The following is a 14,777-nucleotide window of genomic DNA, read 5'->3' on the forward strand; positions in this document are numbered from 1 at the left end:
TAATAGCAGCAAAATTTGTCATTCAACAAACTGATGAAACCCTAAGGTGTAAAATAATCGCTGGTGATCAACCACTGGTGTTCTTATTGCCACACTTGAGAATTATCTAGAAAAAATTAAAAGAATGGAACCCCCTCACCCCCGTGAGATAAAAGACAAAAGGAAGATCTAGGAGTCTCTTGAGTGGCTCGTGTCCAAGCAGGCCCTTCCCCAGAGCCTTTCTGTTACCCAAATCACACTTCAGATTTGACTCCTTCAAATAAAATAAAGCTTCTTCAGAGAGTCTTGTGTGAGCGACACACAGACCCCTCCGCTGGCCAAAGTCTCCTTTTTGGATTTATGAGGTACCTCAGACGGTCTAGCTTGCACGTGGTTGTACAAGTTGGGTATGCCTACGTGGCAGGATAGTTTTCAAAACTGTTTTGAAAAAAAAAAAATCTCCCCAAAACAGAGTTCCTCTGTGTACCTGGCTGTCCTGGAACTTGTTCGGTAGACTAGGCTGGCCTTGAACTCAGAGATCACCTGAATTTGCTGGCCTCAAAGGCATTTGCCACCACACCCAGCTGGTTTTGAAATCTTAAAGGGGGGGGGTGGTATAAGAAAAGGTTAATCCGCTTTTCGAAGGTTACGTCAAAGCAGTTGAATGACTGGCTATTCCACAGATGTAGCGGTGCTCCATCGCTCCCTGGAACTAGGTCATTTGACCTCCATGGTTGTCAGACCAGAGCCCTATCTGCCCAAGCACACAAAGCTAACCCGGAAGCTTTAGCAGAGGGGGAAGCTTCCTCTACACTGGAAACCGTCATCTCTCCCAGATCTTTTACAGTGGCTAGAAACTGTTCAGAGAGCCCTTGGTTTCATGCCACCCGCAGCAATGACAAAACTGACTCGGATCACCTTCCAGCAGAAGGGATGAAATTCTCACCCATTAATCCTGACCTCACACTACCACCCCGGAAGGGCCCTTCAGCTCCATACGCCCGCTGCACTTCATATACCGCGACACCATTCTCCAAGAATCAACACCCACTCTTTTGGTGCTGTACTTTTCAGAATTTTGCTCTTTCCTGTTTGGATTTTATCCACAACTGTAAGTATCCGCGTCCAGCATAATCACGATGACACTTGATCAAATGCATACAGTTCAGGGTCCCTCTTGATCACATTTTTCTACCCCCGCCCCCTAATCTTTACAGTATAAAGACTCAGTATTCCCAAGGCATATTAACTCAGGAAATTCCCAAGTCCATTGCCGGCAATAGAAAGAGACTCTGAAATCACTGTGCCTAAAGTCCAGATCACAAGATAAAGCCTTTTTCCACGCTGACCTTTAATTTGTACTTATCTTGTCTAAACTTAACACAAGAGGGACGGGGGCGGGGAGAAGGAAATTTTCAAGTATTTTCATAAAATCAGAGCCACCGTTTAGCAAAAGCTTTTCAATAGGTACAAGGCACAAGGTGACACCTGGTTGGTCTCTCAGAGTCCCTGGGCCTGGCTCCCTGCTAAAGTCCACACAAAGACTCAGGCCACCGGGAACTCTCAACCCTCTCCCCAGGTCAGCCCTCTAGTAAAACCGAAAACAGCAGCGGAGCGGACTCCCAGCCCTCAGCAAACTAGAATTTACCAAGAAATTCTTTCCGCCGGTCCACCCCACGTACTTCCCACTCACCATTCCCACCCTTACAGGAGGAGGGGGTCTGAGGTCAACGCAACCCATGATTTTAAATATTAATAAATACCAAAGTATGAAACCAGTACCTGCCAAACACCTGGCGCTCTCTTTCCCCTGCTCGCCCTCGCCTCCCACGCTCTGGCAACGGAATGCCCTTCAGAACTATGGCTCAGTGCTTTTGGTAAATGTTTTACGAGACACTAAACAGCCTTTCGTCCCACCCTCAGAGCAAACACCATTGAGAACACAATATAATGGTAGCAAAGCTGTCTTGCAATGTACAATAATGTCAATGAACAAGCAAATTTCCACACTTCCCTTTAAGAAGGGGAAATAAACCCAAATTTGTAGTGTGTGTGTGTGTGGGGGGGGGGGATTAGCAGGCAGAGCTTCTAGAGACGCTAGGGGCCTGAGAGGTTTCCTTCTGTTTTGTTTTGAAGGTGGCATTACGATCACCTTGTTCTAATCCGCAAGCAAGTCTCGGCTTGTCAAACTGAAAAGGTGTCTAAATTAAGAGTTAATAAAGGGAGACAAAGGCTAGAACTCCCCAGCACACCTGCAGACTCGGCAGCAGCCACGCATTTTTGGGGAAGTATTTCTATTTACTGGGGAGGCGGTACCTGGAAAAGGCATCCTCCCCAATGACAAACTTGCTCCCTATTTTCCATAGCCCCAAAGCCAGTCACAGTTAAACAGCAACTTTGCTCTGAACCAGAAGTTTGGCATTCCATTCTGGTTAACAATTAGAGCTGAGGGACAACAGAAACTGGCACCAAGCGATCAGCACCCACCGCGTGTCAGGAGCCTCCTAGAACCTGGGTTAACCAAATAGAGAAGGAACCGGGAGCTCCCTGGGCCGCCTGGTCCAGAGAACCTCTGTCCTGAGCCCATGTGGGAGAGACACACACGTACCTGCTCTTGGCGCTCTGAGGTGGACAGTGAGTGAGGAGAGATGATTATTTCGCTACCTATGGGCCTAAAAGGAGAGCAAATCCGCCTCGAGAAGCCAGTTTGCTTTGGCAGACAGGTTAGGCAAATAATAAAAAAAAAAAAAGTTTTTTAATCCCCACCCCCGCGTCAGCCATCAGTCCCCAAGAGTATTTAGAATCTAGTACTTCTTACTTTTAAGTAGAGATATGGAAAATTGACTGAATGCAGGCCTGGGAGCCTGGCTTTCTATACTCTGTGACTTTCTAGACTCTGTGACCTTGGGCTACTATCTCCACCTCCCAGTGTTTCAAACAAACAAACAACCTTCTAGAGCCGAGGAAGAGACCTCAAGGAGCTGACAGTTCTCCAACTGGGATCTTCAGAACACGGTGCGAAGGGCTGTGACGTGACAACTGCCCCTTCACACCCATGTGTGTGAACCCCTTCTTAGTTTCCTTTCCTTCCGGTTACGGAGGCTTCAGCTCAGCAGTGAGTTTCTCTTCTCTGGGGCTGGGGCTGTCTTGGGTGGGTTTCACAAATGACCCTTTATCTGCCTGCACAGGGGTGTGGCAGCAGGGCCGGCCAGCCCAGGGCAGTCTTCTGCAAGCTTACACAACAGATCTGTGCACACTGCCCTCTAACACAATTAGTTAACCAGTCCTGAACCCACACACACACCCCTGACTTTCCTACCTCCTAAGCGTGCTGTGTTGTGTTGGAGAATGTGGATTCTTCAGCTCAGGCAGGCCTTGAACCTGTGATCTTTCGGCCATAGCCTCTTGCTGTGGTGTTCTTTTGTTTTTCTTTTTCTCCCTCCCGATCGGTCTTTTCATCTCTCTGTTCTCACTCTGGGCTCCCAGGCTCAGTTTCCCAGTTTCTCCTGACCTCTAAGACCTTTCTCCTGGACACTCTTCAGGCACCCCAATGAAATCACACCCTCAACGGCCAAACCTCACAGTGGAGGGAGAACCATCCCATTCCCAGGGGTCTTTCTGACATACCCCTCTTTGGGGTACCCCCTTCCACTCCGGCGTTCATAGATTTCAGAGGAACGTGTCCCCTCTGCACCCCTGGCGTGGAGCCAGTGCTGGGTCTGACTGGGCGGGAATACACTTGACTATTTCGTTGTCTGTTTGTTTTCGTGTTTTTGATTATTTAACTTTATGTGCATTGGTGTAAAGGAAACAGATTCCCTGGAACTGGAGCTACAGACAGCTGTGAGCTGCCATGTGGGTGCTGGGAATTGAACCCGGGTCTTCTGGAAGAGCCCTCAGTGCTCTGAACCGCTGAGCCATCTCTCCAGTCCCTGTATTCATTTTTTATATAGGGTCTCAATCTGTAGCCCACACTAGCCTAGACCTCAGTTCAATAGCCAGCCTAGACTAACTCAAATTCTCACCAGTCCTCCCACTTCAGGCTCCCAAGTGCTATGATTCTACTTCACCATGTTTGGATTTTGAGGAGTAAAATGTGGAAATGTCTAGTTACAAAGGAATACTCTGTTGGTTAAATCCCAGTAGAAGAAAAGGCCACACTTGGTAAGAAGAATGTAGTTTCTTTTCATATACTATATTATAGCTATATTAATGTACAAAGTAAACTGTCAATGATAGCAAATGAAAGAGCCATTAAAACCAAGCATCGAGCCAGGCTCAGGAGGGTGAGGTAGGAGGATCATTGCCAAGTCTGAGTCTAGAGTGGGCTTTGAGACCTTGTCTCAAAAAAACAAAAAGCAAACATCCAAAGCTAGGTATAAGTGGTTTATGTCTAGAATCCCAGCACTCAAAAAGCAGAAGCAGGAGGATTGCCAGGAGTGAAACTAGACTGAGTTACGTAGAGTAGACTCTATTTTAAAGAAACAGAAACTAAAACCAAACTTTATTTTATGGGTGTTTTTCCCCATGTGTTAAGTGCACTCTGTGTGTGTGTGTGTGTGTGTGTATGTGTGCAGAGGGGGCATCAGATCCCTGGAACTGAATTACAGATGGTTGTGAACAGCCGTATAGGCGACAGGTATCAAATCCAACTACTCTTAAACACTGGGCCATTTTTCCAGTCTCTAAACATTAGTTTTTGAAGACACAGTTTTAGACTGGAGAGATGGCTCAGGAGGAAAAGGCACTTGCCATAGCCCAATCAGTGTTTAGTCCCACGACTCAGTGAAAAGTTAGCTGACTCCCAGATTGTTCTCTAATCTCCCCATGGTTCTGTGGCATGCACGCGCGTGTGCACACACATACACACAATCAACAAATAAATGAACAACAATAATTAACATGCTATTTTAAAAAGACATAATATTGCTGTGTAGCACTTGCCTTCCTTCTGCCACAGCATCTCGTGTGCTGGACCCAAGCGTGGTTTATTTTTTTATGTTTATTTATTTTTGTTTCTTTGCTTTCTTGAAACAGGATTTCTCTGTAGCTTTGGAGCCTGTCCTGGAACTGGCCTCAAACTCACAGAGATCTTCCTGCCTCTGCCTCCCGAGTGCTGGGATTAAAGGTGTGCGCCACCAGTACCTGGCCCAAGTGTCATTTATTAATTGTCTACAACTCCAGGCACTTGATTATGTGAGGTCTCCCTTAGCTCAGACTTATGGGAGGACAGGCTGAGAGGCAGCATAGGGGCACAGCGCTGTGCTGATCGTAGAACTGAGAATGACCAGTCTCTAGGCTGAGTCCCAAGCACATGCCATGCACACCGTAGCCTCCCCTAGCAAGCATGCCTATTGCTAGTGGAGATCCGCCTCCTCTAGTTTTGGCCCCTCTATGTTCAGAACCCACTGGACCCCGTTCTTCATTCTATTCTGCGTGCTGCCCACCCCGATACCTTCCCTACTCCTCCAAAGATCATCTGTACTACTGAAAACCTATGATAGGGGAGGGGCCCTCATTTGACCACAAAATCCAACCAAATAGTATAGACTCCCCCTCTTCGGTTTGCTCCCTGTGTTACAAATGTGATGTTTAAACCCGGTGGGCCGTCTGCGGAGAGATCTGCCTATCATTGGACCTGCTGCGACTTCCCTACGCTGTCTCATGCTGGTCACAGATTGATCTGTGTCCCTGAGAGAGGCCCATGTCCCCCACAAGCACATGTTTTTCTTGTTTGGTTGGCTTTTTGCTTTGATTTGTTGCGGTAGGACCCCACTTTGTATCCCTAGCTAGCCTCATACTTCCCATCTCCCCATTCAAACCCCCAATCCTAACACTTCCAGGGCAAGGTTTTACCCCGTGGTCCTCAGGGCACCCATATGCCAGGGGTCACTTGGGTTTGTTTTGCTTTGTGTTTTTGTGACGTGACCTTGATGTTTCAGAGACCAGACTGGCCTTGACATTTCAGAAGCCCTCATTCCGATGCCTCTGGACATTTCAACTCCAGAGTTCTGAAAAGGCAGAATATTCCATGGAGGGGGTGCTGCTCACTTCCAAGACACCTGTGTGCTTTGGCGGCCCAGCTCTGCCCCAGACACCGGTGATCCTCGTGTATATTTAACCTGTAGAATGGCTTCAGATCTTTGAAAGGAGTATTGAGTTGGGGAACATTAGGGGACAGATAAGAAAGAGAGGTAGGGGTTTAATCTAGAAAGAAGGCTAAAGTTCTATCATTCCAGCTCCATCAAATATCAGAGAACGGCTTCAAGCAGTAGGGTGCAGATGGCCTTGGAAGCTGCCTGTCGCACGTGCTGGCCTCAACCTACACCCTAAAGAAGGCCTCAGTGACTTTTGGTGTTTTCCCAAATTATCCAAGAAGCACAAGGCTGCGATGGGAGCGAGTACACCATGAAGCTACACCGTCTGGTCCTGGCTTCCACGGCGACTTCTGTCACTCAAAGTGAGACTCCAGGGACCCGGGGAAGCTCACCCAGAAAAGTGCCTATTTGGTCACGACAGTTGTCTCAGGGGGATCACCCGTGTGACTGAGATGCACCACAGTCTTGCCACTTCCCTCCCAGAAAGCCATTTGTAAGAGAGAGCATCAGCTACAGCTCTGCAACTTCGGGCGCTTGGCAGACGCTTTCTAGCAAATGAAAGAAGTAAGCCTGCCCTGGCGCTTCACAGACTGCAGCTGCTTCTAATTCTCGCTGTCAAAGGAGAGTTAAAATTGGGGGTGGGGGACTGGTACTGCTACCATGGGCTTGACAGCTTGCCAGTAATTATGGGCTGCTTGTGACAGTAACAAATTTCAATGCGTATTATACAATAAAAATGTGTCAATGTTTTACAAATAAGTAATCCAATATTTTCCAAATGACCATGATGGTTTAGCATCATCCTATGAGAGTTCAAGTTAGACCAAGAACTTCAATGAAAAAAAGCATGAAAAATTTCACTGATGTGTTTAGAGATTTTACAATGCAACTCAGCTTTTAGGAAACTGCCTCTTATTAGGCTGGGGATGACGTAGGTCAATGGGAGAGCAGTCGCTTAGCATGCTCAAATCTCTGGGTTCGATTCCTAGGAACACATATGCACACAAAAACTGGTAACTTATAGAGTTTGAATTTAGTATCAAATAAGAATGTTAGGGGACAAGATGAGGAGTGGTGTGTGTGTGTGTGTGTGTGTGTTGTGTCCGTGTGTATGTTTGTGTGTGTTTGTCTGTGTATCTGTATCTGTGTCCCTGCATGTGTCAATGTCTCTGCGTGTGGGTGCCTGCAACACCAGCTCTAGGGAGTGGACACAGTCAGATCCCAGGGGATCCCTGACCAGCTCCTACATCAGAATTACTGCGTCCCAGGATTAGTGAGACCCTGCCTCAAAATATGAGGCAAAAAGTGATGATGATCTCCAAATGTGTATGAACAGGTGAATGGACCCACAAACATGCACATACGACACATACACACTCATACATACACACTCACACACAGGCACATACAGATACACACACATACACAGACAACCAGATGCACACACGTATATGCCCCTCACAAAGGAGTCTCCTAAGTTAGGTCTACAATTCTAACTACTCAAGAAAAGTCAGGGCCAGCCTGGGCTACAGGCACTTCAAAGCCAGCAACTTAGTGAGACTGATTCAATGTTTTTTCTTCTTTTAAGATAAAAGAAGGGGCTGGAGAAAAGGTTCAGTACTTAAGAGCACACATTGCTCTTCCAGATAACCACAGTTTGGTCGCCAAGACCCTGTAACTCCACCTCCAGGTAATATGATGCCCTCTTCCAGCCTCTACAGACACCTGCACCTGTGGGTGCACTTGGCCAGCCCCCAGATACACAAGAAACATAAGTAAAACTGAGTCTTTTAAAAAGAAAAAAAAAACCATATTGAATGAGAACTTGAGCTTTAGCTCAGTGTTTGACTACTTGTCTAGTATTGAATCCCAATCTGGCGAAAACAAAGTATCTTCACAGGTTTCTGAAAAGTCTAGGCTATCCAACAAGACACCATCTCAAAAGCAAACAAAAATAAAAACATGTTTGGTTCCTTTCATTTTTAAGAACATAGAGTTAACAGATTTAGCAAATAAAAAGGTTATTTTGTATAATATGTTCTGTGAAATATTTGGGACATATTTATACTAAAAACTGTTGTACTTGTGTGAGCTCTCTGGGGAACTGGGCACCCAACTACATTTTATCCATATTTAAGACATACAAAGACAAAAGCTTTGAGAAACACTGCTTAAGCTGCACTTCTCAAGCATTGCAATAACACAAATACCATCCTTTTTTTTGTTAATTTTGAAACAGGACATTTTGTAGTCAAAGATGGTCTAGAACTTGCTACTTAGCCAAGGATGGCCCTAAGCTACTGATCTTCCTGTCTCTACCTCCCAAGTTCTGGGATTATAGGAGTGCTAAATTTTTCTGTTAGTTTTTAATATTTTTGTGATTATAATTTAATTGTATCATTTCCCCTTCCCTTTCCTACATCCAAGCCTACATCCTACATCCTACATCCTACATTCAACACTCCTCATTCCCAGCCCCTGCTCATCTTCAAATTCATGGCTTCTTTTTCTTTAATTATTGTTACGTGCGTGTGCGCACACGCGCTAGGAATACACATATTCCTAAATATATAAATATAACATGTAGCCGGGCGGTGGTGGCGCACGCCTTTAATCCCAGCACTCGGGAGGCAGAGGCAGGCGGATCTCTGTGAGTTCGAGACCAGCCTGGTCTACAAGAGCTAGTTCCAGGACAGGCTCCAAAAAACCACAGAGAAACCCTGTCTCGAAAAACCAAAAAAAAAAAAAAAAAAATATAACATGTATAGGGTTTTCAGGGCTGACCATTTGGCACCGTTCTTTTTTATTTTTATTATTTATTTTGGTTTGAGTTGGGTTAGATTTTATTGTTTGCTTTTGGGGGCTCAGCTTCACTCTGTAGCCCAGGCTAGCCCAGAACTCCTAGTGATCGCCCTGCCTCAGCCTCCTGTGTGCAGTGCTGGGATTACAGGGACAATCTACCTGCCTAGCAGTAAATTCTAGACAAAGGCCGTCAACTCTTCTGTGTCAAGTCTACTTGTAACTCTGATTTCCACATCCAAATGAGAAAACTAAACCCCCAAAGAAACCAAAAGAAGCTACTGACTGGGAAAGGAAGGCCTGGAGCTGCCGGCTCAGACGCCAAAATCTCAGCGTGGAGCCCTTAGGCTTCCTTTCACTGTCTTTTGAATAATTCAGGTTCCCCAAAATGGTTGGCTTTCCCGAGTTATTTGCATCTCAAATTTCAGTGAGCCAACCTCTGTTGCTCACCTGCCATCTCACAGCTGTGCTTTCTGCTATGAGTAACAGGGAAACCCAAGAGGTGGGCGTGTGCGCTTAACTAGCTACCCAGAGCTGGCACAAGGGTTTAGACTCAAGATGGACTTTCCTAACCAGCGCTACCCTGTGTGTGATGACCATCTTGCTCTGGGTTGGGAGTCCCACCATGGAGAGTGGTTCAAGGATGCCACTCCTCACTATTGATGGGAAGCCACCAGGAACCTAAGCTGAACCTAGATCAGCCTTGGGAGTGCACTGGAAATTTTTCCAGATTAGTTGGTGTGGGCCAACCAAAGCAAACACAAGCATTGTTATAAACCAAAGTCCTGCTTTTACATCATCATGGCCCTGGCTGCCAGGTAGACTTGATAAGCTTGGGCTCCATAACAAAAAAAAAAAAAAAAAAAAAAAAAGTAAGGCTTGCTGTTTTTTATTTTTGTTTTTGTTTTTGTTTTTCTGCTTTTTAATGATTCAGTAAGAGGGGAAGGAAGAATATGCATGCCACTATTACATGATCATCAAAGTAATAAAAAAATAGAAATGGATTTGCCAGAAGTTAAGAAAAGGGGGGCTGCTTTCAATGACCAACCAGAGAGAGGCACCCCCTCTTTCTCTTGGGAAAGATTTTCTCTACCAAAGGTAAATCAACTCTCTTCTCAGGTTTGGTTTTATGTATGTGAGACTTTGCCTGCATTTGTCTATGTGCACCATAAGGGTGCTTGAGGAGGTCAGAGGAGGATGTGAAGTTATACGTGGTTGTGAGCCACCATGTGGGTGCTGGGAATCAAACCTGGGTCCTCTGTTAAGTGGTTGTTGCTCTTAACCACTGAGCTGCCTCTCCAGTCTCAAACCCTTCCTTCTTTCTCTCTCTTCCTTCCTTCTTCATTTCTTTCTTCTTTGTGTGTGTTTGGTTTGATTTGTTTTTTTTTTTATCATTAACAATGGGGTTCTATCGAAGTTGGATTATGCTAACAGCAGTTTTGTACCCAAAAGCCACGTTAGGTGAAACAAGGACGGGAGAAAGAAGCTTACGGGGAGCAGAAGCCCAAACTGGAGTCTTAATGAAGAGGAGCAAGATTAGCATCCTTGGCTAAGAGGAACATTTTAGAAGGAAACACTTAGTATCGCAGGAGAAAGCAGGTTTGGGGAGGGGAGGAGGACAGCCAAGGGTTCTGGACACAAGGCCAATGAGCACCAGAGAGGAAAGTACAAGTCATTAAGAGAAGCCCTCTGGCCCAGGCTGGCAGTGTTGCTACCTGAGTGAAGACCCTGGCTCAGCACTGCCCTGTGCCTCCCGAGAGAGGCCCCTTATCTGCTCACTCAATTTATATCCTCCAATGTTGACAACGGAATTGGGCAGGCTGAGCTCCCTCTTTGGTGACCTCATACAACCAGGTGTTATTTCTTGTCTTTCTCCTTCAAGATGCCTTCAGATTTGATTCTTGGGGCTGCTGACTACCAAGGACATAGCCAGAAACTGTGACTCATCGAATCCCCAAGCCAAGAGCAGAACCATAGTCTCTGGGCTTCCTGATCCAGTCCCAGCACCCTGCCTGCGCTCTAGACTTCACGTACAGCAGTGAGGGGTCCCAGCGCCCCTACACTCACCAGCTAGGCAGGGTGCCTTCGCCTGCTGTCAGTGTTGTCTAAAACAGAGACAAGAATTTATTTATTTATTATTATTATTATTATTATTTTGGTTTTTCAAGACAGGGTTTCTCTGTAGCTACGGAGCCTGTCCTGGAACTAGCTCTTGTACACCAGGCTGGCCTCAAACTCACAAAGATCCGCCTGTCTCTGCCTCCCGAGTGCTGGGATTAAAGGTGTGCGCCACCATCGCCCGGCCCGAGACGAGAATTTAAACTGTTGTGCAGGAGTCGCTGATTTGTCCTGGAGAGTGGCCAGCATCAGTTTAGTGTGGTAGTTCATTCTTGTAAGCCCAGGAAGCAGTGGCAAGAGGACCTGCCACAAGTTTGAGGCCAGTCTGGGCTATATGACAGGTTCCAAGCTAGCCTGAGCTTCAAAATGAGACCTTGTCTCAGAAGGTGAACGACAATGATATGAAAAAGAGTAATGAGGTAGGCCAATTCACAGGGAAGGTAACGAGGCAGGCCAATTCGTAGGGAAGGTAAGGAGGCAGGCCACTTTGTAGGGAAGGTAACGAGGCGGGCCAATTCACAGGGAAGGTAACGAGGCAGGCCACTTTGTAGGGAAGGTAAGGAGGCAGGCCAATTCACAGGGAAGGTAATGAGGCAGACCAATTTGTAGAGGCAGGCCAATTTGTAGGGAAGGGTGACGAGGCAGGCCAATTTGTAGTGAGTGTTTCCTCTGCTCAGAGTCAGATGATGGCAGGCTCAGAGTCAGTTTACATGATGGCAGGCCACACAGTTTCTCTTACATAATTTTCTTCCTTTTCTCCCAATTCAGCAAAAATGTAAAACAGGGTGGGGAGATAGCTCAGTAGGTGAAGGACTTGCTACACAAATGTTAGGACCTGAGTTCAGATCCCCAGAACCCAGACAAAGCTGGGCACAGTAACATCCTCTAGAACCCTATAACTTCCACAGTCATGGGGGTGGGCAGGGAGAAAAGTCCTTAGAAGTTTGAGGGACAGGAAGCTGCACACAACAAAACAGAACCAACACAGAATCTGACCTCCATCTGCACACCTCAGCACATACGTGCCGGCATTCCCACATGAACATTCGCATGTGTACATACACAGAAAACAAACAAACAGGCAAGCAAACCAGGCGGCTAGAAAGATGGCTCAGTGGCTGGCACAATTTACTGCGCCACTGTGAGGACCTGGGTGACAACTCTGGGGCAGGGACAGAAGGGTCACTGGGACTGCTGGCCGCCGGCCTAGCTAAAAACCCAGAGCTCCAGTTCCTGTCTCAAGGGAATAAGGCAGAACAACAATGCACAGCCGTACGTATGTGCAAACACACAATGACGATAAATCAAATCCAATTTTATGTGTGTGTGTGTGTGTGTGTGTGTGTGTACATAGATATCTAAGGATGACAACCATCTAAAATCCACTAGAATGTTGATATTTAGATGCATGGTCTTTCAGTTTTTCTTCTTTTATTGACTACTGCAGTAATGAGGGGTGAAAACTATAACTTCAGCTGCAAAGGTGATTACAGAATCAAGAGTCCTAAGTTCAAAGCTTGGCTAGTACACTGGGCTTTGGCCTTAATTTCTTTTTTTATTTTAAATATTTATTTATTATGGATACAATATTCTGTTTACATATATCCCTGCAGGCTAGAAGAGGACACCAGACCTCATAACAGATGGTTGTGATCCACCATGTGGTTGCTGGGAATCGAACTCGGGTCCTTTAGAAGAGCACACAATGCTCTTAACCACTGAGCCATCTTTCCAGCCCCCTGGCCTTAATTTCTTGATTTTAGAATCAATTAGTGAGTCTACACAAAAGTCTTAATCTTTTCTCCTGATATTTAATGAAAGGTAAAATGGACTCTGTGGTGGTCTGAATGTAATTGATCCCCATAATCTCATAGGGAGTGGCTCTATTGGGAGATGTGACTTTGTTGGAGTGGGCATGGCCTTGTTGGAGGAAGTGGGTCACTGTGGGGGCAGGCTTTTAGGTTTCCTACACCAGGATACTGCCTAGAGTCTCAGCTGACTTCCTGTTACCTTCAAGATGTAGGGCTCTCATCTATTTTTCCAGTACCATCTGCCTGCATCCAGCCATGCTCCCCGCCATGATGATAATGGACTAAACCTCTGAACTGCAAGCCGCCACCCCAATTAAATGCTTTCCTTTGTAAGAGTTACCATGATCATTGTGCCTCTTCACAGCAATAGAAACCCTAACTAAGAATCTAAGAGCTATTTTCCCCCAAAATTCAACCTATTTGTCTGCATCCTCTTGATTTTTTTTGGAAGAAATATTTTGTGTGTGTGTGTGTATGTGTATGGAGAGAGAGACTGTCACACACACACACACACATATCCCAGGCTACCCTCAAACTCCCTGTGTGAACTCCTGGTCTTCCTGGCCCCTCCTGAATCTTGTTATTGCAAGCATGTGCCACTCACCAGAACCTTACTGTATTTCAGGTGAACATCACATTGAGGCTGTTTCAGTAGCATGTAGCCCCTTGCAATCTGCAGAGTTTAGTTATAAAGTAACTAGTTCTATGTTCTGAGCAATGTTGTAAGGATGGTTTCTAAAGACAATTTATTTATTTTTATGTGTCTGAGCATTTTTCCTGCCAAGTGCACTGGTTCCTTCAAGGGTCAGAAGAAGTCACTGAATGCCCTGGAACTGGGGTTACAGTTGTAAGCCACCATATAGGAATTGAACCTGGGTCCTCTGGAAGAACAGGCAGTGCTCTTAACCACTAAGCCATTGCTCCAGCTCATGTGGTATTCCCCTCTGTATGCTATGAATATCATTGGTTAATAAAGAAAGTGGCTTGGCCTGATAGGGTAGAGCAGAGCTAGGCGGGGAAAACTAAACTGAATGCTGGGAGAAGGAAGGCAGAGCGAGGGAGAAGCCATGGAGACACTGCTGGAGACAGACATGCTGAAACCTTGCTGGTAGGCCACAAGCCTCATGGTAAAACATAAAATAATGGAGATAGGTTATTCTAGATGTAAGAGCTAGCTAGCAATTATGCTTAAGTAATTGACCAAGGGCTGGAGAGATGGCTCAGTGGTTGGGAGCGTTTCCTGCTCTTCCAAAGGTCCTGAGTTCAATTCCCAGCAACCACATGATGGCTCACAACCATCTGTAATGAGGTCTGGTACACTCTTCTGGCCTGCAGGCATACAGACAGAACATTGTATACATAATAAATAAATATTTTTTAAAAAAAGTAATTGACCAAGCAGTGATTTAATTAATACAATTTCTGTGTGGCTATTTCAGGAGTCTGGACAGCCGGGAACAAACAAATGGCCTGCTTACAACATCCAGCCTCTTGTCAAGAGGATTTTTTGTTGTGGTTCATGGAACCCGTATAAGCAGCAGCTCTATGTTAGGGCAGAACTCCACCATCCTAGGCAATGGCTTTTTCCTAGGAGTCAGAAGGTTTTCAAAGCCAGCCCCACCCATTTCCACAGATCACAAAGGAAACACAGGAAAGAACAGTTTGCCAGGCTAGAACGCAAGAGTCTAAACTGCTGGCTGGGCGGTGGTGGTGCATGCCTTTAATCCCAGCACTCGGGAGGCAGAGGCAGGCGGATCTCTGTGAGTTCGAGACCAGCCTGGTCTACAAGAGCTAGTTCCAGGACAGGCTCCAAAACCACAGAGAAACCCTGTCTCGAAAAAAACCAAAAAAAAAAAAAAAAAAAGAGTCTAAACTGCTGTTCGCCCACATGGGACGTGCTCAATTGGTCACATGGGACGTGCTCAATTGGGGCGTCTTTAAAATTACCGATGTCTAGGCTCCTATCAGAGCT

General features: G+C 46.0%; 1 protein-coding gene across 5 annotated transcripts in view; it reads right to left on the reverse strand.

Annotated features, from left to right (window-relative positions):
* The window catches only part of Rbm47 (RNA binding motif protein 47), a 136,547-nt gene that overhangs the window by 57,205 nt on the left and 64,565 nt on the right, over positions 1-14,777 (reverse strand). Inside the window, exon 1 of one of the 5 annotated variants that reach the window (XM_057772955.1) lies at positions 1,762-1,815. The exons of the other annotated variants lie outside the window; for them this stretch is intronic. The gene's annotated coding sequence lies outside the window, so the exon portion shown is untranslated. Of the gene's footprint in view, positions 1-1,761; positions 1,816-14,777 lie in introns of those variants that run through there. 5 annotated transcript variants of the gene reach the window in all.

The sequence above is a fragment of the Chionomys nivalis genome, chromosome 6 (assembly GCF_950005125.1).
Source record: "Chionomys nivalis chromosome 6, mChiNiv1.1, whole genome shotgun sequence".
Taxonomy (NCBI): Eukaryota; Metazoa; Chordata; class Mammalia; order Rodentia; family Cricetidae; genus Chionomys; species Chionomys nivalis.